General features: G+C 38.5%; 1 protein-coding gene and 1 pseudogene across 4 annotated transcripts in view; one reads left to right on the top strand and one right to left on the bottom strand.

The window, feature by feature from the left end:
• The window catches only part of SNX24 (sorting nexin 24), a 134,355-nt gene that overhangs the window by 92,205 nt on the left and 16,717 nt on the right, over positions 1 to 25,433 (bottom strand). The window lies entirely within an intron of this gene.
• Positions 22,933 to 23,051, top strand: LOC120590987 (uncharacterized; annotated as a pseudogene).

The following is a 25,433-nucleotide window of genomic DNA, read 5'->3' as shown; positions in this document are numbered from 1 at the left end:
ACGTCATCATAAACATAGCAAAGCAGGAGGTATCAAAAGTATAAAAATTTAGAAACATACCCTTCTCAAATAGATTCACAGAGTAATGCTTTAAATTAAAGGTGCATGGGGCAGATATACTATGGTAAACCAAAATTTAAGGATAACTAAGAAACTAAACTCATTAAATACATGGCCAAAACCTTCCCAGGTTTGAAAACTCCATTCGGCATGGCCCTTCCTTCATCCAATAAAGATGAACTGAACACTGAACAGGTGCCCAGTACACAGGAGATAACAAGATGCATAAACCGTAACCTGCAAGTCAGAGTTCACAGACCAGAGTACAGAGAACAAGTCTGGGGACAGACTTGTTCGCTAATCATCATAACGCAGCACAAAAGTCAGTATAAAAGACGTAAAGAGGCATTATGTACACTACCTACAGCACATTCAAGGCACAGAGAGAACGACCAACTATCAGGTGCAGTTAGGCAATGATTCGCAGAGCATCAAGTTTCTGAGCTGAGTACTGGGTTCTCCGTTTATAGGGCAGATGTGGGCCCAGACAGGGTGAAGACACTCAGGACTAGGGAACCATAAGTACAAAGACTGAGATCCAGAATTGATAAAATTCACCTATGCAACATTAGCAAACTGATATGAATTGAAATTTGGCTGAGTCTTGGGGAAAAGGAGATAAAAGGAAAGGAGACTGGTTGAGAGAAGGTCAGAGAGGCAGACTGGGGCAAGACTGGGAAGGGGCTATGCATCTGACCTTTGGACTGACTATACTCAACCGCAATATTCAGAAAGGCAAATTCAGAAGAGGTGTGGAGGGACACAGCAAGGGAGAGCCTACAGTAGAAGAGTGAGGTGGCACTGCCACCATGGGTACACAGGAAAGTGGAGGAGACTGGGGGTAGAAACAATAGATATTTCTGGTAAATAGCTGAATGCCCAGATGAGGGAGAGACAATGATCCTTGTTTTTTGTTGGGAATCTGGGTAGACGGTGATGCCGAGACTCAAAGATACACAGGACAAAAGAAGATCCGGAAAGCAGAAAGAATGGAGATAATGAAATCAGTTTTGGACATCTGAAATCGAGGTACATACGGGATATCCAGATGCAGACACTCAGTAGGAAGTAAGACAGGGCAGAGGGATTCTGAAGGGCCACCACGGCAGAGGATCCGGGGAGCGGGCATCAGCTAGGCACTGTGTTTATCTCTGATAGGACAGGAACAAGTGTGCAAGGCACTTCCCAGGAGAGGATAGAGGGTCAGATCCTAAAAAATAAATCTGTGAAGTCCAATGGGCAATGACAGGAGACAAAGTCAAAAGAGTCAGAGGCCAGGCAAACTTTTCATTGGAGTAGAGTATGGAACAAAGACAGCGGAGGAGTGACAAGGCCCAGAACTTGGGCCGTAACCAGGCTGGGATGCCTAAACATTTCCTGCATGCCAGCCCTTCAGGACCAGGCTGATCTCCCCTGAATTCCAAGACCATTTATTATCTCTTTACTTTGTCCCTAACCACATGCTAGTTTTCATTGTCGTAACTTCCATCTCTTCAAACAGCCTAAAAATTCCTATAGAAAAGAAAGTGTGTTTTATATCTCTTTTACGTTATCTTTAGTGTCACCCACAGTATAAGGCATAAAGCAGGAACATGATAAATGCTTGCTAGATGTAAAAAAAACAAGTTATATTTCAAAAAATTCAAAACTCAGGTAATATGGAATGGTTCTTTATACTAGCAATATTTTGTTTCTTTAAAATATTTAGGTCATTTTTCCTCTCAAAGAGGAACAATATTTATATTAGTGAAGAAATAAAATTATGGCTCTTGAGTCTGACAGGCAAGATTTTCTCTTTCTCCAGATAGTCTTTCTAATACCTCATGATAGCCATTTCCATAATTCTTTATGGAACTGAAACATAAACATACATTCTAATGCATAGACTAAATTTCCATTGACACTGACGTCATGATAACTAAAATAGTTCACTCAAGCTACTGTTGCTACAGCCAGCGCCAACCCTCCCGCTAGAACATCTGTTGCCAGAACCCTACCGACAGCAAGGGATTTACTACACTAATTCCAAAGTCACCATGACTCCAAGCCAGGGAGATGCTGAAAACTACAGCAGTGAAAAAGCAGAGCAGACTGGGTTCTTTCAGATGAGAAAGATGTCTCAAGCTAGAGGCTGGCAGCAGGTGGTGAAAGTTCATCCAGCGAGAATGAAAAAAACCAAGGCTTTTGAATCAAGGGAAACAACATTTTAAAAAAGCAGCTCTCAAAAATGGCCAGGACAAGCCACCGTCAATAATGCATACACACTGTAAGCCTCTAGCCACTGTCCCACACCCACCAAAGGATGCGGAAACACTTACAAGGTTCTCTGACTCTAGTTCTTGGACTCTGATTTGGCAAGTGCCCCACCACCCACATTTGGCTGGCCCGCATAGTAACAAGACTCCCTGTGGACCAGTGGCTCTCAGTCCTGGCTGCACATTCACGACCTGCAGAACAGTTTAAAAATATCACTGTCCAGGCCTCCAACCAGACCAACTAGATCAGTCTCTGGGTAGAAAACAGTAAAAACAGACGCATCTACTCTTCATCAAGATTTAACAGGTGTTTACATTTTTCCATACTGACTTTGATTTCACATTTTCTTTTAAGAAATGAAATGTTGGGGTGGCTCCCTAGCGTAGTGGTTAGCACGTCTGCTTTACACGCAGAAGGTCCTGGGTTCATGCCCCAGGCGGAGCCACAGTCCAGGCACCACGGGCCAGGCGCTGTGATGCACCAGGCCCAGGGTGCACACTGCGAGCATGTGGGAGGAGACACCCTGCCAACAGAGATCCAGTTCTTAAGGAGAAACGGCAACATCCATAGGTCAGGGGTGGAAGTGGGGGGCGGGGCAGCAGAATTAAAGAGGAGAAAAGAAAGAAAAAAAGAAATGAAATGTTATTGATTCAACTAAACTCATATTTAACCTTTACAACAACACTTATCTCCCTTTTTCCAGGCCAGGGAACTAAAATTTTGAGCTCTGCTCATAAATACACAACCGAGAGTGCTGGTGGACTGGCTCGGCTGGAGCTCGTCCCTGATGCCAGGGCACACGGCTCACGGCACTATAACACTGCCAGCAGGAACCAGGACTTTAATGATTAATTTAAAAACATAAATGGAAAGGAATTTTGAGAAAACCCTAACACATTTTAATTGCATATGTATTATGTCTTGCAGTTCATTTTCCTCTTACCATCATATAGAACACACCTCCATTTTTACCAGGTAAATCAGAGAAAATAAAGTCAAATATCATTTAACTCTGACTCTGCAAGAGCACATCCACACCCCTAAGTTTCTCACAGGTATGAAGCTGCTCTAAGGCATTCTGCAAGAAACTAACGTTGACTTTCTTTTGAAAGGAAAAATCACAAATATTTCAAAAGACATAACACAATTTTCACACATATATACACACAAACACACACAGAGCTCTCTGGAACATTTACACAGTCTTGCATTGCATTACTAAACTGAAGAAAGCATTCTATGATATCGCTGATATTAAAGCCTTGTAAATGAATACATGAATACATTCCCCCCAAAAGCAATAGAAGACAAAAAGTCAAATACTTTCACTTTTCTGAAGTAGTGAACAGAAGAATGAGCCCATAGAAAAAGACTCATATATTTAAACAATTAAGGTCCACGAATATAACGGGAAACATCATTCGTGAACAGTTTGTTTCTATTACTAAAAAATTTAGAAATCTGAAGAGTAGCCTAAAAAAAAGGTAGAATATATAAAAATAATTGTTTAAAAATCTCCAGGTGGCAAACATTTATGTGCTTGAGTACAGAGATTTATCCACTTTATCTTGTTGAAATTTTAAAAAATACACTTACACTGTCACAACTAAATATTTGGAGTGAAGAAATCTTACCACTCCCCGCAAAAAAAAAAAAAAAAAAAAAAATTCTAGCATAGGAACGTCACAATAGAAGTGACATACACAAGTGCAAAACGATCTACTATTTTAATTTAATATGTTGAATTATATATTGTCTTCTGATTCCTATGACGTCACCCCAGATAGCTTTACATGTATTTAAGAGCTCAAAGTAGTCAAAAAAAAAAAAATGCTGTCATATTATCTTCTTAAAGTAACCTAAGAAGATAATATTTTAAAATAAAAAAAAAGAAGGGGTAAAAATATTCTTGCTTACTGTTGGGAGCTCTTTTTAAAAAAAAAACAACTGGTGATGCTTAATTTTGGAACTTAATGACATCTTTGATTTCCATTTAATGTACACAGTGACACCTACTGGCATACTGATGAGGCAATGAAGACAAGATCGGAAGATTCAAACACAGGCAGAGCCCTGTGAAATATATATATTCATGCATCTCATGTTAAATAACAGTTAAATACAGTATTCTATAATGCTTTATTGATCTGATAATAGAAATAAGCTGGACGAAAGCCCACATTCCTGTTTTTCAGTTTTAAGTTGCTGAGCACCGTGAGACCAACACACACAGGGTTTTTCTTGAAGGCTTTACTTAAGCATTTGTTTCACATTTTCCAAAAACCTTAAGTATTTACTTTTGGTGGTTGGAGTCAAACCTCAGCCCTCGCTAAAGTCAATATGTTTGGTTGAGGGCAGTCACATAACGTGATAATTTTTTAAAATCATATAAACCAAGAAAATAGTAGCTGGGAGGAGTTAGCTGCTTTATAAACAAGCTGTGGCCTATTATAAATAATCTGTGTCCTATTATAAATAAGCTGTGGTCTATCACAGAAACTAGGCAAGACTTATAAGACATTTTTTTTTCTGACTGTGTATATGCTATTGTTGAATTTGGCCATCGCGATAGAAATAAACTCTAGATGAAGCAGGTGGAAAAAATATGGAGAAGTGAGTAGAGCATCAATCAGAAATCCAGCAAACTATAGGTGGTCTAACCTTAAAATAGAAATAAAAAGGGTTTGGGACAGGACGGGAGGTTTCTGAGACATAAGAGTGGTGGCTGCCACGGAGGCCACCAAGGTACCAGAGCAGACCCAGCCTTAGCCAGCAGCAACCAAATTGGCCGGAACCAGACAGAATGCTATGAATATGTGCATGGTAAGTTCTGCCTGTGAAGTCCACTTGTTGACAGAATGTAATTATCTTGAGAAGAGGATAGACATCTTACATGCCAAATCTGACAAAGATGGCTACATTGTGCTGCTAAGGTTTCTAAGGCTGAGTCAACAGAAAAGGATACTGGGATCAATTAGCAGCGTCTGCCACAGTGACGGAGGAGGGAGACTATAACAAGCATGCCAAAGTTCTGCAACCTCGTTATCCTAAGATTAAAAAATAAACAACCAACTCTGCTTCAGAACCTCAACTCCTTCGATCCTGCTGCATTTTCTGCTTGTGTATTTGGTCTTTCCCTTTGTTTCCAAGTGAGATTTATTTTGAAAACAGTACTATCTTGGCTCTAATAAGAAGGGGAGATTTTCTTTGGCTAGCTGGAGAGGCACGGCGAGGGTGGCAGGCTCAATGCTGAAGCAGGGCACACTGACCTGGAAAGGGCATAACCAGTGGTGGTCTCAGAACAGTTTACAGAAGTCTCCCCTGACGGGAGTGACATGTGATTCCCCCACCTGAGCACCTTTAACACAAAGAACACCTCCCTGGCGGGTCACCAAGACCCAAAGGTATGTGATAGAAGATGGCGTGAATCATCTCAGCGGGGCTGACTCAGAAACCTGAACAGCAAAATGAACTCTCCAACAGTAAATTACTTGACACTTAAACCTGGCAGTAACATATTCCATTAGAGAAGACATCGTGTTTTGCCTAAATTAATAAATGTGGGATAAGTTAATCATGAATAAGTTAATAGCTAAACCTATTCCTTAGGTTTTTCTCCTCTATACTTTTGTCTTGCAACTTTTCTATTACAAATATATATTAAATTTTCAAAAGTAATTTGTGTCCATAGTAACGCATCAAATGTGTAGACAACTCATTATAAGCTAAAGCAATAGTTCCCAGCTCCAACCCAGAGGCAACCCCTTTGAACTGTTTCTACTTTTAGATCTTCTGGTAGTTACCTCCAGAATTGGATTAATATGCATTTTCTCCTACTTCTTGGTTTGTCAACCTTAAAAAATATCTAATGACCGCCGTATGAAAAATGAAGATTTAACTCATTATATTATTACTCACTCTGCTTACTCCTTCCCAATAAATGAGTTATTTCATTTTTAGTTCTTCTACTGGTTATTTTTGTAACTTTAAATAACTCTCTATAAGATCCTTAGTACTTTAAACTTCTCCCTGAAACTTCTGTCACTGTCTCCTACCATCCATCAGCTACTCCACTACTTTTATACTGTCAAAAATTCCTAACATTTATATTGTTTTGACACCAGCACCAAGTTTTCACTTGTCCATAAATTGATTCCAAAAGATGAAAAACAAACAGGATTTATGTTATTTTGAAACGGTATCTATGGAAAGTAAAGTAGCATGTTAGGGTTATTCAAAATTACAAGAACCATTAAAAATAAATACCATAAAAGCAAGACAATAATGTGACAATAATTATGAAAAGCAATTAAGGGAAAAACATTAATACATGATGAAACAAATGATCACCATTTCTTACACAATTATTTAAAACTGTATATAATCTCTAAGTTTTTCATACCTTTTTTTTTTTTTTTGCCTAACTAAAATAAAATGTTTACTCAGCCATAAGAAGAGATGAAATACTGCCATTGGCAACAACATGGATGAACCTTGAAATAATCATACTAAGTAAAATAAGCCAGACAAAAAAGGTTGAAGATCACATATCACATATGTGGGATATAAATCTAAAAGCAACAAATAAACAGGACAAACAGAGACTAATGGACATGGACAATGGACTAGAGGTTACCAGAACGGAGCGGGGAGAGGGGAGGGGGAAAATAAAAAAATAAAATGTTAAAAAAGTTATGTACGTATAGTATGAAAAAAAAATAAACTAGCATATAAAATTTAAAAAAAATAAAATAAAATAAAATATAAGTTGTAATTCTAGATCCCACTCTACCACTACATATTTGTTACTTTAGGTAAGTGTCAGAATCTCTCTGGATCTCAGTTTCAATATAAACCCAAAGAGGAGGTTAGATTAGATTAGATCAGGATTTCCCCAATTTATGTAATATTAAGAGTCACCTGGGGCCTGAAAAAAAACCAAAAACCACTTCTTTGGTCCCTTTCCTGGACACTATATTCCAGTAAGTCTGAGGCATATTAAAAAGTATTTTAACAAACATTCCAGGAAATTCTGAGAAAAAGTAGGTTTCAGAAATAGAAATAAGCAAAGATATTATGTGCCAAAATGAGCCCATATTTTAATATTGTTTTGTGCCTTGTTTTTTTACTGGCAATATACTACTACTTTTTGTGTGGGTGTGTATATGTAGATTCATTTTTAATAGCTACCATGTATTTCGTCAGGTTCCAATATCTTTTTAACTAATCCCCTTTTATTGTACATTGAATTTCTTTCCTTCAGACTGATGTATCATTTTGTACTCCTACTAGGACTGCGAGAAGGTTCCCATTACACTATGTCCTATTAACAATGGATGATGCTATTAAAGAAGAAAAAAAGTTTGCTAATTTGATAATAATGATATCTCATTATATGAGTCAAACATGTTTTCATGGATTTATTAACTATTAGTATCTTCTATGAATTAACTGATAACACTGTGCATATTTTTCAATTGAAAAAAATTTTTTCTTATAGATTTGGAAAAGCTATTTATACTTGAAGCACATTAAACGTAGTCATCTACGTTGAAAATTTTCCCATTTTTAGTTTGCCATTCAATTTTGTAATGATTTTTACCATTTAACATATCTATATGCAATCCTTTAATAATTTTTTATGATTTCTAACTTTGGTGTATACTTAGAAAGATCTCCATATCCAAAATATACATACACTTAAACATTCTTATATTTTTTATGTTTTTGGTTTTTGCATTTGACTTTGCGATGCATCTGAAATTAATTTTACCATATAGTATTAGAAAAGACTTTAATTCACTTTTCAAATGGTTAACTAATTATTCTAACATAATTAATTTCTGTATCAAATGGATTTTAGATATTGTGTCATAAATATACACTTATAAAACCTTGGAAAAAAATAAAACGTAAGCTATCCTTGAAACAAGTTAAGAACTTTTACAAAACTGTTGTTCGGATATGCGAAATATTTATTTAAAACTTTCTCTGAAAATATCTATAGGTTTTGGGGTGTTGACCACCACAAAATGAATGTCAAAGTGGGTACAGGCAATGGAGCAATTACAAGGGCAGGATGAACCTATAAATAAGGAAGGAGAAATCAGAAGAGAAGCCAAATACTATTCAAAGTCAGCTAGAAAATTATGACCAAGGAGTCCGTGAGCTCAATTTCTAAATTCCCTGGGCTAATATGTATAGTCCACGTATAACCACTAACCAAAAAACTAAAGAGTAATTATCATGTATAGATAACACACTGCATGTAATTTGCAATGAATGCCAACATGTATAGAAGAGTCTTCTATACCTACATTAAATATTCTGTAATACCATGCAATAAACGCATGGAACTGAAAAGGAATTTTGACGTACTACGCATTAAATGTGTGACTCCAAAAACAGTAGTTCAAAATCAAACAAATTCTCTGAAAACCAAGGTAACTAGTCCTCCAAAACCATGAATGGGTGTGCAACCATATTTATTTTTATTATGCAGAAATAAATATTAGACATAAAGTTAAAAAAATATGAAATAAAACAGACTTGCTTATTTGGCTAAATAGTACCAGTAAGAGAAAAATTTCCCTAAGTATATTTTACCTTTCTAAAGTGCTGTTAAACTGATTTCATGAAACCTAGCACTTGAAGAGTGTTCATTTACCCTAACTTAAAAGTTTTCTTTTCACTTTTACCTGGAAGATAGACAATAGGAGATGTATAATATCTATTCCCATATATTTGTCTCATCCTGCCTCTGTGAGAATGTGCAGTCAGATACTCATAATTACTGAGAACATCTAGATTAATGTACTAGGTACTGGGCCACTTCTCTTCTTAGCACACTTCTGAACGCTTCCCTCTGCTACTCTAAGCAATTTAAGGGCATAAAATACCTATTCACTTGATCAGCAAGCAGTATGAAGACAATGACTTGTGCATAGCAGTTGCTCATAAGATATTTTCTGTGAAAGCATTTATTTATAAGAGCAAAATACCAAAAACAACTCAAATGCCCATCCATAGGAGGCGAGTTGAATAAACTATGCAACAGCCACATGATGAAGTACTATGTAGCCACTACAAATGAGGATTCTTATGAACTCATTAGGAGTGTTTTCTAAGATATACTGACTGAAAAGAATAATCAAGGAAGAAAGATTACATATAGTATGATATTACTTGTTATAAAAGAAAAACTAAGAAATGGAGATATAATGAGATGGGGACATACTAGAGATGAGTGTGTGTGTGTGTGTGTAAAAAAGAGAAACACAAGAAATATAAAACAAGAACCTAATAAAAATAGTTACCTATTGACATATACATAGGATGCAAGGGGAGTAAGACCTTTTAAAAAAGACCTTTTTATATAGTTTTAAACCAAATAAATTGCTCTTTATATTCATGATTTAAATTTTTTAAAAAAGATAGAAAAAATAAACCCACAGACTGAAAATAAACAAAGAACCTAAATATATGTTAAACTCCTTACATAACAATACAGAATAAATAATTAATTCAAGTAAGTTGTGAACATAGTACTCTGACGATACAAATAAAATGGGATATATTTTAAGACAAAAAGAATTGCATAAAAGCCTTAAAGTTTATTTAATAGGTTCACTGTTAGAATAATTTGGTCTAGAAATACAGGAAATGTAGTCATAATTTAAAATGTATATATACTCATTTGTCTAAATATATACATATATACTATACATGTGAAAACTATATTTCTTAGTTACATCTACTGAAAAGGTCTAGTAGCAATAATAAACCATAATGCACCTAGCATCCAGATCTTGGTTTCTAGATACCATTCCCCACTGAAAGGAAGGAGAGGTCCTTGGAAAAATTTAGAATTAGGAAAGTACGAGGTGATCCTGCACATTTTTTTGGTCAGAAAGCAAGAAACAGTGATCAAAGACAAATGAGGTCATGCCAAAAGGACAGAAGAGCCAACTTGAAGGAGACCCCTGGGACAAGTTTGGGAAATTTGGGCATTAAAAAGAATAATGACAACACTAGAAAAAGCTTTTAATTAAAAAAAAAATCCATTATTTTGTAGAGATACGAGGAGGGGAAGAAGGAAGGGTAGAAGCTCCTCTTCACAGAAAAATGCCAGTTAATAAATGTGAAAGAAATGACAGAATTAGAAAGTCACCCTTTGCAACTATCAATGTAATAGCTTATTCAGGTAAAGATCATTATTCTAGTTAACCACTGAGTCAAAGGACTGATATGCTATAATTAAAAGGTGAAAGCAAGCATGCAACTTACTTTCAAAGCATTCGTCCAAGAAAATTAAATAAACTGTGTACAAAGAGAGAGAAACACACACACACACACAGAGAAAATATAAAGCAAAAGTAGCAAAATGTTAACTGGTGAATCTGAGTAAATATAAGTATTCCTTTCAATATTCTTGTAGGTTTAAATTTTTTCAAAATATGTATGTATATATAAAACAAAGAGGGGGTAGGAGGAGAGAGTGATAACGCAACAGTGGCAAAATGTTAAAAACTGATGAATCCGGTTATACAGAAATGAGAATTCTTTGTATTTTTCTTGAAACTTTTTTTGAACATTTGAAATTATTTTAAAATAAAGTTAAAAACATATCCCCTGTGGTTCCATTGCATCTACGACTAGCTGAACTCCAAGACCAGAAGCAGCCATAGGGAAATGGTAGTTCATTTTCTGTGGTATAATGGGGATCAAAAGTCCATAATGAGAAAATAAGGTTGGAAAACCAGGATCACTCACTTCTTAAAAGTGCACATTGTTACTGTCACCCAGGACTTCAGCTTAAGTAAAGCTGTGTATCCAAGGCAGCAGAAGATAAGTAATGCAGTTAAGCAACCAGGTATTGGAAAAAATCCTGTTGGCTCCATACAGATCCACAATATTACCAATATATTAGAACATTTATTGAGTGGTATGTGCCAGACACTCTTCTGAGCACTAATTCACTGAATCATCAGAACGATAGTTTAAGGTAAATACTAGCATTATCCTCATTCGATAGATGAGAAACTATCAAACATTTACTAGATAGATGAGGCACAGAAATATGAAATAATATGCCCAAGATAATATATAAGTAATCAGTAGTACCAGGATTTGAACTCAGGCTGTCAGGGTCTAGACAACTGGAGCTATACTGTGTCTCTGTGCTATACTCTAAGCTATACTACGTCTCTCATGAGTTTTAAGATGAGGCAGGGCAGAGTGGATAAGAGTCCACCAAACCGCAAGACACGATGGTACAAGCAGTGGGGAGAGAGTAGACTCTCTCTCAAAGTCTGCAAACTGAAACTCTAAAACGCATAAGAACAATTAACAAAAAAATGATTGAGAGGAAAAGGCAAATAATAGAACAATCTGAAAATTTTAAAGAGTTAATAAATAAACTCAAAGGAATAAAGGAAGAAAACAAGAAACATTCATTACAAAAGACAAAAAATTATAAAACCAAAGCAGATCAAGAAAAACACACATAAGTAGATAGGAAAGAGAACTAAATACAAATCCTGTATATGAAAAATATAGTAAAATTAATAACTCAGTGCATCAGTTAAACAACATATTAGACAAAGCTGAAGAAAGAATTACTAAAGTGGAAGAGAAATCTTAGAAATTACCCTGAACACAGCCAGAAAGGTAAGGACCTAAAAGTATGAAAGAGTACTGAAAGGGCCTGAAAGATAGATGGAGAAGCCTCTGCACACATCTAAAAGTAGTTCCAGTTCTGATAATTTTTCAGAGTTTAATAAAGATATGAGATCTCAGACTAAAAAAAGCACAAATGAAAAGAAGGATAAATAAAAATTCTCTCCTGGACATACTGTAGTGAAAACGCTGAACAGTAAAGATAGAGGGAAAAGTCTTAAAATCTGCTAGAAGGAAAATCAGATGATGTACAGATAAACAACAATTAGGCTGACTGCAGACTTCTTATCAGCAACAACAGATGCCAGAAGATGATGTAGTAATATATTAAAAGTACTGATAAAATATGATTATTAACTCAGACTTGTGAATGGAGTGAAACTATTAAACAAGAATATAAGCAAAATTAAGACTTCTTCAATTAATTTATTGTATTAATGTTTACCACCCAGAGATCCTTGGTTAAAATTAAATGAACTACCACTTGAAACTTATTGGATCTTGTTAATCGATGCCAAATAAATCAATAAATAAATAAATAAAATTAAATGAACTATACATCAACAAATAAAATGTAAACTCAGAGTGAAACACTGAGATTCAGGAAAAAATAGTACGGATATTGATATAATATTTGTTAAAATGATTATGTTTAAAAAATTAACAAAAATTCTAGATCCAGAGGGAACTATAACAGAGTGGAATATTCGGTCTCTCTGACTCTATTTTGTTCAAGACTGCTTTGTTCCCATCGCCTTCAGGTAAGTAGCTTCTGCTGAGGTTTACATGCAGACATGCTAATCATTACAGGAATTCTGCTTGTGGCTTGCAGAGATAGGGAAGTATTATTTATCAAAGATTTGCAGGAATCTTGTGACGAGACTCACAGCAACTAGCACAATCTTCCTCGGACCCCTGCTGGCACCCAGATAGTTGTCTGTGGTGGTCAAGCACCTCTTGTCTCTCCCATTTCCCCTTTCCCTGATATAAAAAAAGCCTGAACTCTATACTTTCTTAAACTAGATTTGAGGATTAGGTCTCCCATTTTCTCAGATTCTTCTCAACCCCCCATAGAAAGGAAAAGGGGATGGGAGAGTACAGTACTTAAGGTGTGTGCAGGTTCTTGCCCTGTTGAGGAGAAAGATACAAATAATATTAAATTTAAATATTAGAAATTCTAAAATTTATAGCTTCCAAAATGGCTGGAGAAGTACATATAAAGGGGAGATAAAGAAAACTAGCCATCCAATAGAAGACAAAAAAGGAGAGAAAGAGACAGGAACAAAGCCTGATAAACAGAAAACATAAATTAAGATGATGAAACTGTATTATCAATCAAAGTAAATGAACAACTTTATTAAAATACATCAATTTTCTTTTACAAAGTAAAGTATCACATACATATTTATAAATTACTAAAAATTAATGCTTCCCCAGTATCAATAATCAATTAAAATCCTTAGTTTTCTACTATAAATCAAGTGTAAGCTATCACCATGAAGCCTTAGTGTGTCCTTGGTCTCTCTCTTACCTACACTCATACTGACACTTCTGAGATCAACCACTGGCTCTGAGCCTCCTCCATGTCCTCAAGCACACATTATACCTGGTTCCATTTCAGTACCTTTGCTCTTACTTTTCCCAAACTTGGGATCTTCCAAACCTCTATCCTTACCCAACATCCACTGATTCCTTAACTTCCTACTCATCCATGAAAGTCAGGGCCCAAGGGAAGGAGGGGCTGCTGGGTACAGGGGTAAGTTGATGGGCTGAGTATAGGCTGTAGGCTCTTCCTCCTGCTCTGAATTCCTAGAGGTGACAGTAGAGATGTATTTGAAAATAACAAATCTGTGTCTACACTAGAAAAAAAAGAATGGGTGCTATCAGTAGACCAAAAACTGTGACAGATAACAAGGCATTCTAAAGGAGTGAAGAAGAAAACCACAATTCTCAGAGCATGCACAAAAGAGGATGATACAAAAGGTAAGAGAGGCTGCAAAGAATTCTAAGCCCAGAGGTGAAAGACCCTGAAACAGGTGGGGCCTGGGGCAGTGGACACCCTGGCCCAGGTTGTGAGCAACAGGTGGCTGCTCCGGGTGAAACACAGAGAATAAATTTGAGGAGCAGAGACAGGGAAACAAGCAGGAAAGAAGCAACACCCAAGAAAAATGGGGAGCCCTCCAACACAGAGGGCTGGTTACTGACATATCCGCATCCAGCCCTATAAAGCGAGCCTCCTTTCCTCCATTCATCCTCACAGAGGAAGGGAACCCCTCTCCCTGTTCAAGGCCAGCCTTTCTCTTGTGCTTTTTTGAAACTGAACTGTTTGACCTGTTTTACTTCTAAACTGCTTCTACCCATTTCACTTCAAACACATCTGTCCTTTTCCTCAAATGGTCAATGGATTTTCAAGAGTATATATGTGCCAACCTGTGTCAGAGGTAGAAGTGTTGGTACAAATGTATTTTACTCTCTGAAGTGGATGCGTTTTTCTAAGAAGCTGAGTGTAAGTCTTGAGCTACCCATTCAGAGAGGCTGCACACCTAAAACACAGACCCCTGGGCAGAAAGATGCTCTTCGCCCTTGGTAACCATGGAACTCCTGTTATTCAATCTTCTATCCCTACTCTTCCAGTTAGGACCTTTCTCTTAATCTTCATATGACACACTTTACAGTTTCTATTTCTTATACTTTATTATTAAAGTTTAAGGGGAGTCAATTTAGATTGGGGCTGTAATTATTGAGTACAGAGTTTACTGCAATTAATTACCTGACATATCTTTTGTCAGATAAACAACTGAAGCTAATTCAATAAAGTAATAAGTAGAGACAATCCAGAATTCATGTCAGACTAACCTATTCCTATAGGAACACAAGGAAAAGTTAGAAAATGTGTTTCATACATGAGACTTCCAAATTCTAATTTCATAAGTTAAAATGGATACTTACATATTCAGTTGAATAAATCAAATAGTGGTTATTAATACTCTGACACTAAATCTGCTTCCTCTACAGAACCAATGAGATTACCACAGAAAATATATATCAATCCATCCGAGCAAAGTTCCAACATAAGAATCAATGATGTGACAATCTTGAGTAATATATGTCTGACAGTTCTAAAAGCTTACTGGATACATTAACACTTTAATGTAATGCACAAACGATAATAGAATTTCACAGAGTTATGGCAGAAGCCAACCATCGCTAAAGCAACCAATTAATCAAGTCAGTTGAAAATCTGAAAAAGAAAAAAATTCAGAAAGATAGGCCATTTATCCATTTCAAGACACACCAAGAGATTTAACTAGATACTAACCGTTTGTAACAAATACAGAAAGATGCTATTATATCAATAACTTAACGAAAAGGACCACCTTAAATATACAGAAATACAACTTAGAGAACAGTTTCAGCTTTGGCAGTAAGGTCATTTGGAATCATGATTTGGAGTGATTCTCAACTTTTCTTAGGGTCACAGATTTGCAAATCTGGAGACCTCTGTGGAAACATACAAACACATGCAAGATTTCCCGGGCAATTTCAAGATTCGGAGCCCCTGTTGAAGGACACTTACCTCTTACCTTTTGCAACACTAAGGAGCTAGTTAGCTGATACTGAACAAACCTCGGAGGAAGCTGAGTTGATTCCTCCTGTCAGTCTCTGCACTCCCCTGCTCTGTACTCCCTTCTCCTTTCTGTTCCCCTCCCCCGTGATCTGCTCCACCCAGTCTTACACCTCATCCCTCTGTCTCTCTGCCCAGCGTTCCCCAATTCCTCACTCACACCCCTTTCTCTCATATACCCTTCCACCCCCATCTCCTTAACTGTCTAAATACGCAAATAAATTGTATATTTAGGTGACTTAATTTTCATATTCTTATTCATAATTTTAAAAGTCAGTCAGCTAAAAATTTCATACATACAGACAGAAATTAGAAGAAGAATTGTGAGGGGAAGAGAGAGAGAAAGGAGGGAAAAATACTGTTTTCCAAGACAAAAAAAATAAGTTGTTTTATATCTGGCTGTTCATTTTTGTCTCTGTATTTTTCCCCACAGGTCCATACTAGAAAAAAGTGCCTGCAACCCTGCCTATGACAATCAGTAGGTTTTAGGGACGCAGAAGCCCCAAGCATCCACAGCGGGACCAGAACACAGGGGATAGGGATGAGGGCAGGAGCTTCTTCCAAGGTGGGCACGGACAGGGGCCAAGGGGAGGGCTCTGGGACCAGAATCCGGTCAACAGTGAGATGGTACCTGGCCGAATCTCCAGGAGTCAGAGGGTGCATTTGATACACTCCTCTAGGTAGCCAGTATTGGTCACAGCTCTACCACACACTCTAAATCATGACAGAATGAATCTGTGGGACGAAGATATGTGATTATGTGGGGAGGGACACCAACTACAGCCACAGTCAGCTATGGTGCATTTACAAAATTCATAACCCCCGTACTGTGGAAATTATTTGCAGTAAATTATTTCACAATTATACAAAGTTTAATGCTCTTAAGGCAGAGACTCTGAAGATCCCACTATATATCTTTCATTTATTGTATGCTTTCTCTATGGCAGGCAGTGTATACATAAATAGAGGTATAGGTAGAGATATTTATGTCCCTATGTGTTCATAAATTTATTTAATGTTCAAAACAACTATATGGTGCAGTTATATAATCCCCACTCTACAGACAAGGAAGCTGAAGGTTAACACACTGACTGAATTGCCTAAGTCAGACATACTAAGTCAGAAAGATGGACTTTGAACACGGATTTCTCTGCCTCTGAAGCCTGTGCTCTCACCCTGAGGTTTCAGCTTTTTAAACTTCAATGTGCATTCCTGTCTCTGGGGATCTTGTGAGAATTCAGACACTGATTCCCGCAGGTCTGAAGTGAGGCCTGAGAGTCTGCATTTCTCACAAGCTCCCACCAATGCTGCTGATCCGTGGACCACATTCTGAGTAGCAAGGGGGGCTAAATAAACTATTATATTCGATCACAAGCTCCCACCAATGCTGCTGATCCGTGGACCACATTCTGAGTAGCAAGGGGGGCTAAATAAACTATTATATTCGATTGATGCCATGCTTACAGCTGTGACTTTTATAAGTTGAGATGCTGCCAGCAATACATTTCTAGAGAGGTAACTACTTGAAAGATAAAAACAAGCAATATGTTTTATAGCTATTATACTGAGTAGGAAATTTTTTTCTTAATTCAGAAAACACAACCCTATAACTTAAACCCAATTTCGTAATGAAATAAAATGAATCTCCAGTTTTTCTGCACACATTCCTGCTGTTTTCAGCCAGAAGAGTCTCTCCCGTGTCCTAGGTCCAAACCAGATGCATCCTGTGTTTCTACAAGGAAACCATCAGAATCTATTAAAATTACTGTACACTGATAGCAGCGGGGACATGACAAATCGCAGGCCAAGAGTCAGATACCACAGACTGTGTTCCGGGGCTTTGGGGGCAGGCCCATTTGCAACCAAATGATATTGTGTGAGGCTGGCATGCTCGGTGCATGACAAACTGATGCAATTTCAGTGCTGTCTGTGGGCCAGGGGAGATTTCTCTGATGCTGCTTGTGGTTAGTTTACGGAATTGTGCAGAGTTCCCAGATCTGAATCACTTGGGGCTTGAAAGGGCTTCACTTGACAAGCTACAAATAATTACACTCGACTCTTTCCATTGTACTCTATTATTTTGCCCCTCTTATCTCCAGGATTTGAGCTTTTGTGAACAAGCAAGGTCGGCTTCTATTCTGACCACAGCACAACAAAACATTGTTCTTTTCTGATATGATAAATAAAACGAGGCCCTGCAGACTAAACATTTTTATCAGGCCCATTTTCCACTTTTATAGACAAAAGCCAACTTTGGGCTCAGTCAGAGGGCTGAGCTAGACATAAGCGGGCAGGCAGGTTCCTGCATCGTCAGTGAGGGAGGTACTCCAGCTATCTGGTTATTGTAAAAGCTCATTTGAAAAATGGAACAGTGACAGGTAAAGGGCATGTGAGCAGTAGCTTGCACAAGGTCTCGACTCCCCTGCCCCTCCATCTCAGCTCCATTGGAACGGTCTCTTTATTCAGATATCCATAATGAAAAAAAGTATTCCCGGCTTGGGTTGCAATTAGAACCAAGCTGCCTTATGTCAGTGGCACACTTCTCAGAAACACCAGAATTTTCACATTTGAGTTTGCCCTTCCATCTGTGAAAGATTTTAAAGAGTATATCACCCACTCTAAGGCAGCTCCTCAGAATAATAAGATATTGATTACTGCTCTACATCTTAATTTAGTAAATGGGAAACTTTATGGTTTAATATTTTTCCAAAAAAAAAAAAAAAACCACAAGACTGAAGGAGGTAGTTTTTTGTTTAAACTTCAACCTCAAGTAACATTTCATAAAGTTCTGGTCCCTAGAAAAGGGTTTTTAAAAAAACTATGGCGATTAACATGAACTCAAAGTAATCTAAACATCTTTTAAAATTTATTAGTAAGCCTTAACTGGGGTCAGCCCTCCACATTTAATTTTTGCAACAACCCTATGACATAAGTATAGAATTTCATATGATAAAATCTGTGATTACTATCTCCACTTTAGAGATCAGGAAACTGAGGCACAAAAACGGAGAGCGAGTTGCTCAGTGACTCACAGCTAGTAAGTAGAGGAGCTGGAAACAGAGCTCAAGAAGCAACGAGCTCCCTTGAATATTGCTTCCCGGCTCCACAGCTCCATCTGTCTAAGGCCAGGTTGACCACAAGCATAATACACCTCTTCTGAGCCCAAACTAAGCAAATGGAGGGCCTATGTTCACAGTATAGACAAATAATAGTGAGATTAAATTCTCAACCGTAGCTAAAGAGGCTAAAACTTGAGACTTCAGCTCTCCAGAGCAGAAACCTTTATTCCTGCCTCACTTCAGCTTTTGCTATAAACCGGACCCCTCCTTTTCTCTCAATCTTCCTTGTCTAATAGAGTAGCACCTGCCACACGCTGCTATTGGGCATTTGAAATGTGGCGAGTCCAAGTGGAGGTGTTCTGTAAGTGTAAAAGAATTACTACAAAAATAATATAAAATATTTCAATAATTTTTATATTGATGATGACATGTGGAAAGAACATTTTGGATTTGTTGAGATAAATATATTATTACAATTCATTTCACCTGTTTCTTTTCACTTTTTGTAATATGGCTACTACAGAATTTTAAATACCTATGTGGCTCACATCATATTTCTAAGGCACAATGCTGCTTGAAACTCATCCCTTAATCACAAACTTCATATAGCTGAATCATCAGCACAAGTCTGTAAACTGACAGAAACAGTAACTCCAAGAAAAGCAGTTTGCTTCCCCTGCCCTCAACAAAACCACTATTCAAAGGTCCCTCATCGCCTCCACAGGCCCTTTTTCCACCTCATACTTCTGCCCTTTCTGCCCTCCCTAGAACACTGCTGAGCATCCTAACCACACAGTGGGCCTGGCCTACCCACTCACTTCAACTGACCTGAACACCAACCAGGCACTTGAGAGTGAAAAGACCTATATATTAAGTTCTGTGAACAAAAAAGGAAGGGGCGTCAACCTCCCCACCTATCTCCCACCCCTGGTCTCAAGGAGGGTGTTGCCTCAGTATCCAGGAATTCTTTCGCTCAAGGCAGATGTGGCTCACCACAGCTGGGCTATACTTGGATCCTCCCTGGTTAGCCATAATTCTGTCCCTGCCTTTCCTGTGCAGGAAAAGCCAGAATCGGGTTGAGTCTCAAGCATCATCTGAACAGAGCGGACATCCAGCCACGTGTGGCAGCCACCTGAGGGTTTGCATGGGAAACCGTGACTCATTGGCTCATAAGCTTGAAGATGAGGGAGTTAAGAAGAAAACTCATGGGCAAAAAAGTGAAAATCTCACCTTTGGCTACTAGGAGGAGGTAAAAGTAGATTGGTTCAGGAAGGAAAACACAAGGTAACCAACTCTGGATAGGGGAGCAGGATAGGCTTCCTGCAGCCTGAAGAATATGAGACTCAGAAGCATAAGAAGCCCAATCCTCCAGCAACTGAGGGATGGGGAAACAGGAAGTGTCAAGTGAAGAGGTAAGTAGAGATGAGATAGAGGACATTAATCTTACTTTTTATTTATCCTTTTCTGTTAACTGCCAATTGCAGACAGTTTCTGAAGCCCACCGACATCCTGTTCAGAATCTCTCATGTCCATCCTATGCCACTGTCCCAGTCCAGACTTTCATCCTTGTCATAGTTCTACCCCTCCAGCCTAGACTGGGCCACAGCAACAGTCCCACAGATGACTGCTATCAACCCCCTTTGGAAACCCTCTGTACACCAAGCTAAGTATAATCAACATGATTTACCCATTTTCATGGCATTTTGCTGTTCAGAAACATGTTATGCCACCCTGATTTCTATATAAATTTATCAGATTTCAAAGTTTCCGATCCTGCCCTTACTTGACACCAGCAATGAGCATTTTCTCCTCTGTACCTCTCCCTCCAAAGTAACTCAGACATTCCACCTACTAGAAGGTACCCCTTTATCCCACTCCCCATCGAAAGCGGAATGGACACAGATATCTTCAACATCTTCAACATCGGTTGCTGCCCACCCTACAGGAGCAAACAGAACAAAGGCAGACCTCCACAGGGACTCTCCAATCTGGCCCTGCCCCTTGTATCCAAAACACTTCCATTCTCTACCCACCACTGCACACTAGATACTGCTCTCTTTCCATCCCCTATCACATAATGTCCGTCTACATCTCTCTACCTTTTCTGGGGGAAGGGATGTGAATTCCATCACAAAAGCCCTATCCTTTCCATCTGCTTATCGGAACTCTACTTCGGCTTCAAAATGTCCCTTAAACACAGTTTCTTGCAGGAAGTCTGCCAGGTACTTCACTTCTCACTGATCTCATTCTCAAAATCTCCATTCAATACAATGTGCTATTTTGCTATAGATTACCTTAAAGCATTCATTATTGCTTTGTGGGTACTGCATCCGTTGGTATAAACTGCAAACTCCCTGAGGGCTTGAGCCATGCCTTAAAGTCATTTGCCTGCAGCTGGCACCAAGCAGGCATTCAAACGCTTGATTTACTAAGTTACATTGATTAATTATGTTACTTTATAATAAATGCTTTGCTTCCTTTGTATGCCAGACTAAGAGCAGAGGTTAAATGGCGCAGATCTTTAATAATATCCATCCATCTTTTATGGAACCACTTCTTAAAATTAACTATCTTATAATGTTACAAATATATTAATTAAGCAAGTAAGCAGTCAAAAATATGCTGAAGTGCTTCCAAAGACTAATATGTCTTCATTTTTTAATAAGCCAATGCTATTTAAATGGCCTATGAACATGACAATATCTCTAACATAAAGTAAATGTTTCTTTAAAACCCCTCCAAATCTAAAAAATCGTATCATAAACATTTTCAAAATGACAGCAGCATAGCCAACTTAAGAACCCACTGCCTACCCATATTCATTTAAGAACAGTCTCTACATGACCTGAAGAGAATCAGTGGAACTGTTTATAAAGAGCTAAATACAAAATGGTCCACAAGAAATTCTGAAGGAAAATTCACAGTTCCACAGTCCTCAGTTATTCAGTGAAGTGCTCTTGCATAGGCCTAGCGCAATCAAAGAAAGCAAAAACTGGACAAATCAAACAACAGGACTGTTTAAATATACCTTTCACATAATCTAGCATTAAACACATACACACGTTTTAAATCATTTTTAACCATTATTATTTAATAAGCCAGTTCCGGCACTTCTGGTTTCATATCCATTTTTTTTTTTTTATGGCGAAAGTGTTTCCTGAATTTTGACTCAACACATTACTGGACATTTAAGCTTACGATAACACTTACTCAAATTACCAAAACTCGCTGTTCCATGAACCATTCTTCGTACTGAGTTTCTGTTTTAAGTTCCTCTCCAGTGTTGATAACTATACTGGAAAATGCTCCTGGTTGCCCAAATTAACCCCCAGTGGATTGGGTACATGTTTCAAATGTTACTTCCAATTCTCTAGCATGTGCAGGAAAATCCCCATCAGGCACTAGCGTGACTGGCCCCCTCCCTAGATCAGAAGCAAGATCACAGACATTGGGACCCATATGGTTGACGCGGGATCCTGGTCCCTGCAGTTGCTGGCACTGTGGTCCAGTCAAGAACAATCACAGAGCAGAAAGGCCGCTTACAGCACTAGAATCACAGCAGGCTTCATCACAATCTCCAGAACAGAATCGGCATGCTCCTTCCTCCTGTGCAGTGTAAATCCAAGAGAGTTCGGGCTCCTGGGCAGCTGGCACTGAGCAGGAGAGAGAGGCTGCCCAGCCCAGAGGCAGAGATGACACAAGAAAGAGGCAAAATGAGTGCTTCTCGTACCCGGCTTGCAACAAAGAGAACTGACATTCTCCTCCTGCTTTTTAGATCCAGGGTAACAACAGCAGCTGTTTTTTAGTACATTCCTTGCACTGTACTAGGTGCTTTTCATTTATCACCTCAATGACGTTTTTACCCTCACGACTCTTGGCTTTCACCTAGCTTACAGATGAGGAGACGGAGGCACGACGAGCCATGTCAGGTGAGAACTCAGGTCTGGTTTACGTCCAAGCTCAGACACCTTCTGTTCTGCTGCACTACCCGTCGACTGCATAAGCCTCAGGCAACTGATGGCAAAGTATTAAAAGATTTCTTTAGAAGTGCATATTTGCCTGGGCAATCCATAAGATATATGCACTTTTCCCCCATAAAAATGAAGTTTTAATAAGTGAACTCTCTGGAGTTCTGGGTCATCTTATTTTCACGGCACCACACTTTTCATTTGTTAAAACTATCATTCATTGATTTTGATAGAGTGTCTACTAGACACAAGAAACAATTTGACGGTTCATAGATAAACACAGGTCATCTACGGCCATGCTACCCTGAACAAGCCTGATCCCATCTGATCTCGGAAGATAAGCAAGGTCGGACCAGGTCAGTATTTGGATGGGAAACCACCTAGGAAGACCAGGTGCTGAAGGCATAAAAAATAAAAATATAAGGGATTGTAAGCTGACGAGGTCCTTGCAATCTGTGAGGTCAACCAAGGGTTGCCGCGCCTAAAAAATTAATTAATTAATTAATTAATTAGTTAAAGTGAACACAGGTCAAACTCTAATTCAACTACATGAACCCCAAATTACTTCGCCATACTGGAAATTCTAACAAATGCTGACTTCAAAGGCATGATTTCTGTTGTTTCCGTTTTGTGCTGGTGGTAAAGTGCAGGAACGAGGGAGGGGTTTATGGTATCGACTGTAGTCTAACCAGAAATCCTGCACAAGCCTGACTGAGAAACCACTATGTAAATCCAACATAGAGATTTCAATTTTTAGAAACAAATGCCAACACTAATCACTATAAAACCTACTATATGTTAAGGGCTTTACATCCATTTTTTTATTTGACTGATACCCCTGTTGTGTATGAACAGTCACTATCATCCCCATTCAAGGGGGCCAAGGCTCAGTGCATTTAAGGCACCGGACCGTTAAACGCATGGCTAGGAAGTGAACGGGTATCATCAACTCCAAAGTCCACTCTTCATTCACACTGCTACTTCCTTTCTCATAAAATGTCCTCCAAAAGAGGTCAAGTTTATAAGTTGAACATAAACACGTTTCTGCCTGACCCATAAGAGGTGGCTCTAATGCTACATGGTCCAGTATCCAAATAAGTAAAACATGCTAATCCTGGTCAGCACCCAAGGGATACACAGCAATTTCCCTCTCTACTTGACATTTAACGTTCCCACTTGGGGTTCCCCAGTGTGCGAGATAGAAGGACACCTGCTGGGAGACCCCTCTCCCAGCTGCCTTCCTGTCTTTTACATCAGCTTCTTGGCTGTATTTGATACCTGGTTTTCAGGGAAGAGACTGAACCAAGGCTGTGAAGGCAGAGAGAGGCCTAATCATAGCAGCCCCACTGACTGAGCTAAATGTAATCTGAGGCAGGCATCTTGCCAGGCATTTCACATGCGTTATTTCATTTACTCTTGGAAATAACCTTATGGGTTAGGTACAACTGTCAACCCATTTTAAAGATAAGGAAACTGAGGTTAACAGTTTATTCATATTTAAGCTTCTTAACATAACCATATTTGTATGTTTAGCACTCCATGAAGCAATGCAGGATTAGCAAACTGACTTAACTACAGCACTGGTGCACGCTGTGTTCACAAACAATCGCTTTGAGAGGGAAATCTAGAGCATGTTGAGGGTCTTGGAAAGAAAATTGCTCAAAATGATGGCATCCCCAGGGCCCGGTACAGTGCCTGGTACACCACAGGCTGTCAAGAATTATTGGTTGAATAAATAAATGTAAGCAAATATTGCAGCTGATAAAATTGTGCCTCACACCCCACGTCTCTGCGCCTTCGCCCAGCCCTCATCCACTGCCAACTCTTACAGCTCCTGCCTGCCCCCTCCTCAGGCCCTGCACAGCACTCAGTGCTCACATAAATCACATAAACTCTGAGCTAAACTTCCAATTAAACAGACTGTCCATCTCCCCAGCCTGGCATTTAGAATCCTCTGAGCCACAGAAAGATGAGCTCCCATAAAACTTTCTAGGCCCAGAACTCACTGAAGGGGCATACTTGACTGCAGTGACAACTTCAAAAACAACAATATGGGTTAAAATGACATTCGTTAAAGCTGGCCTCGTCTGAACTGGGTTAAACCTGAACACTGATGAGTCAAGAGCAAAGCATACAAAAGTGGTTTCTGGATGAGAACTGGCCCCAACCCAACTGCCAGGCTGGAAACATGTACTAAAGCACTTACAAATTTAGGTTTGGTTGTCTGGCCTCTTCTCAAAAGGCCTTATCTGGAGAAAGCAGGAAACAAAGGTCTTGCCTGAGAACACTGTCAGGAGTCTACAGCAAAGGAAAGCAAATGGAATTTCATCTAAGTACTCTGTGATGAATAAAGAGCTGCTGCTGGCGATTTGATGTTTAACCATATAATCTACGTTCTTCATTTGTTCTTCCTGGGACACTTTAGTTGTCATTCTCTAATTGGAAAACACTGCAAGGATCTCTTTCTTTTTTTTTATAGTGACACTGGTTTATGAAATCTGGTAAGTTTCAGCTGAACATTTTAACAGTGAGGCATAGATATATTTACATTGTGTGCTCGCCTCCCATAGTTAGATTTCTTTCTATCACCACATATTTGACTCTTTCTACCCCATCCACCCCGCTACCCTCTGGTAACCGCTATTCTATCATTCATGTCCATGAGTGCAAGGATCTTTTGACACTGCTTTTTAAAAAGAATTCATTCAAAGCAGTGAATTAAACTGAGAATTATTCAAAAGTAAGAAAAGAAAAAAAAATTCATACTAGATGAAAGGAAGGTAAAAT

Source organism: Pteropus medius, unplaced genomic scaffold (assembly GCF_902729225.1).
Source record: "Pteropus medius unplaced genomic scaffold, Ma_sr-lr_union100, whole genome shotgun sequence".
Classification (NCBI taxonomy): Eukaryota; Metazoa; Chordata; class Mammalia; order Chiroptera; family Pteropodidae; genus Pteropus; species Pteropus medius.
This window is presented reverse-complemented; position numbering and strand designations above follow the sequence as displayed.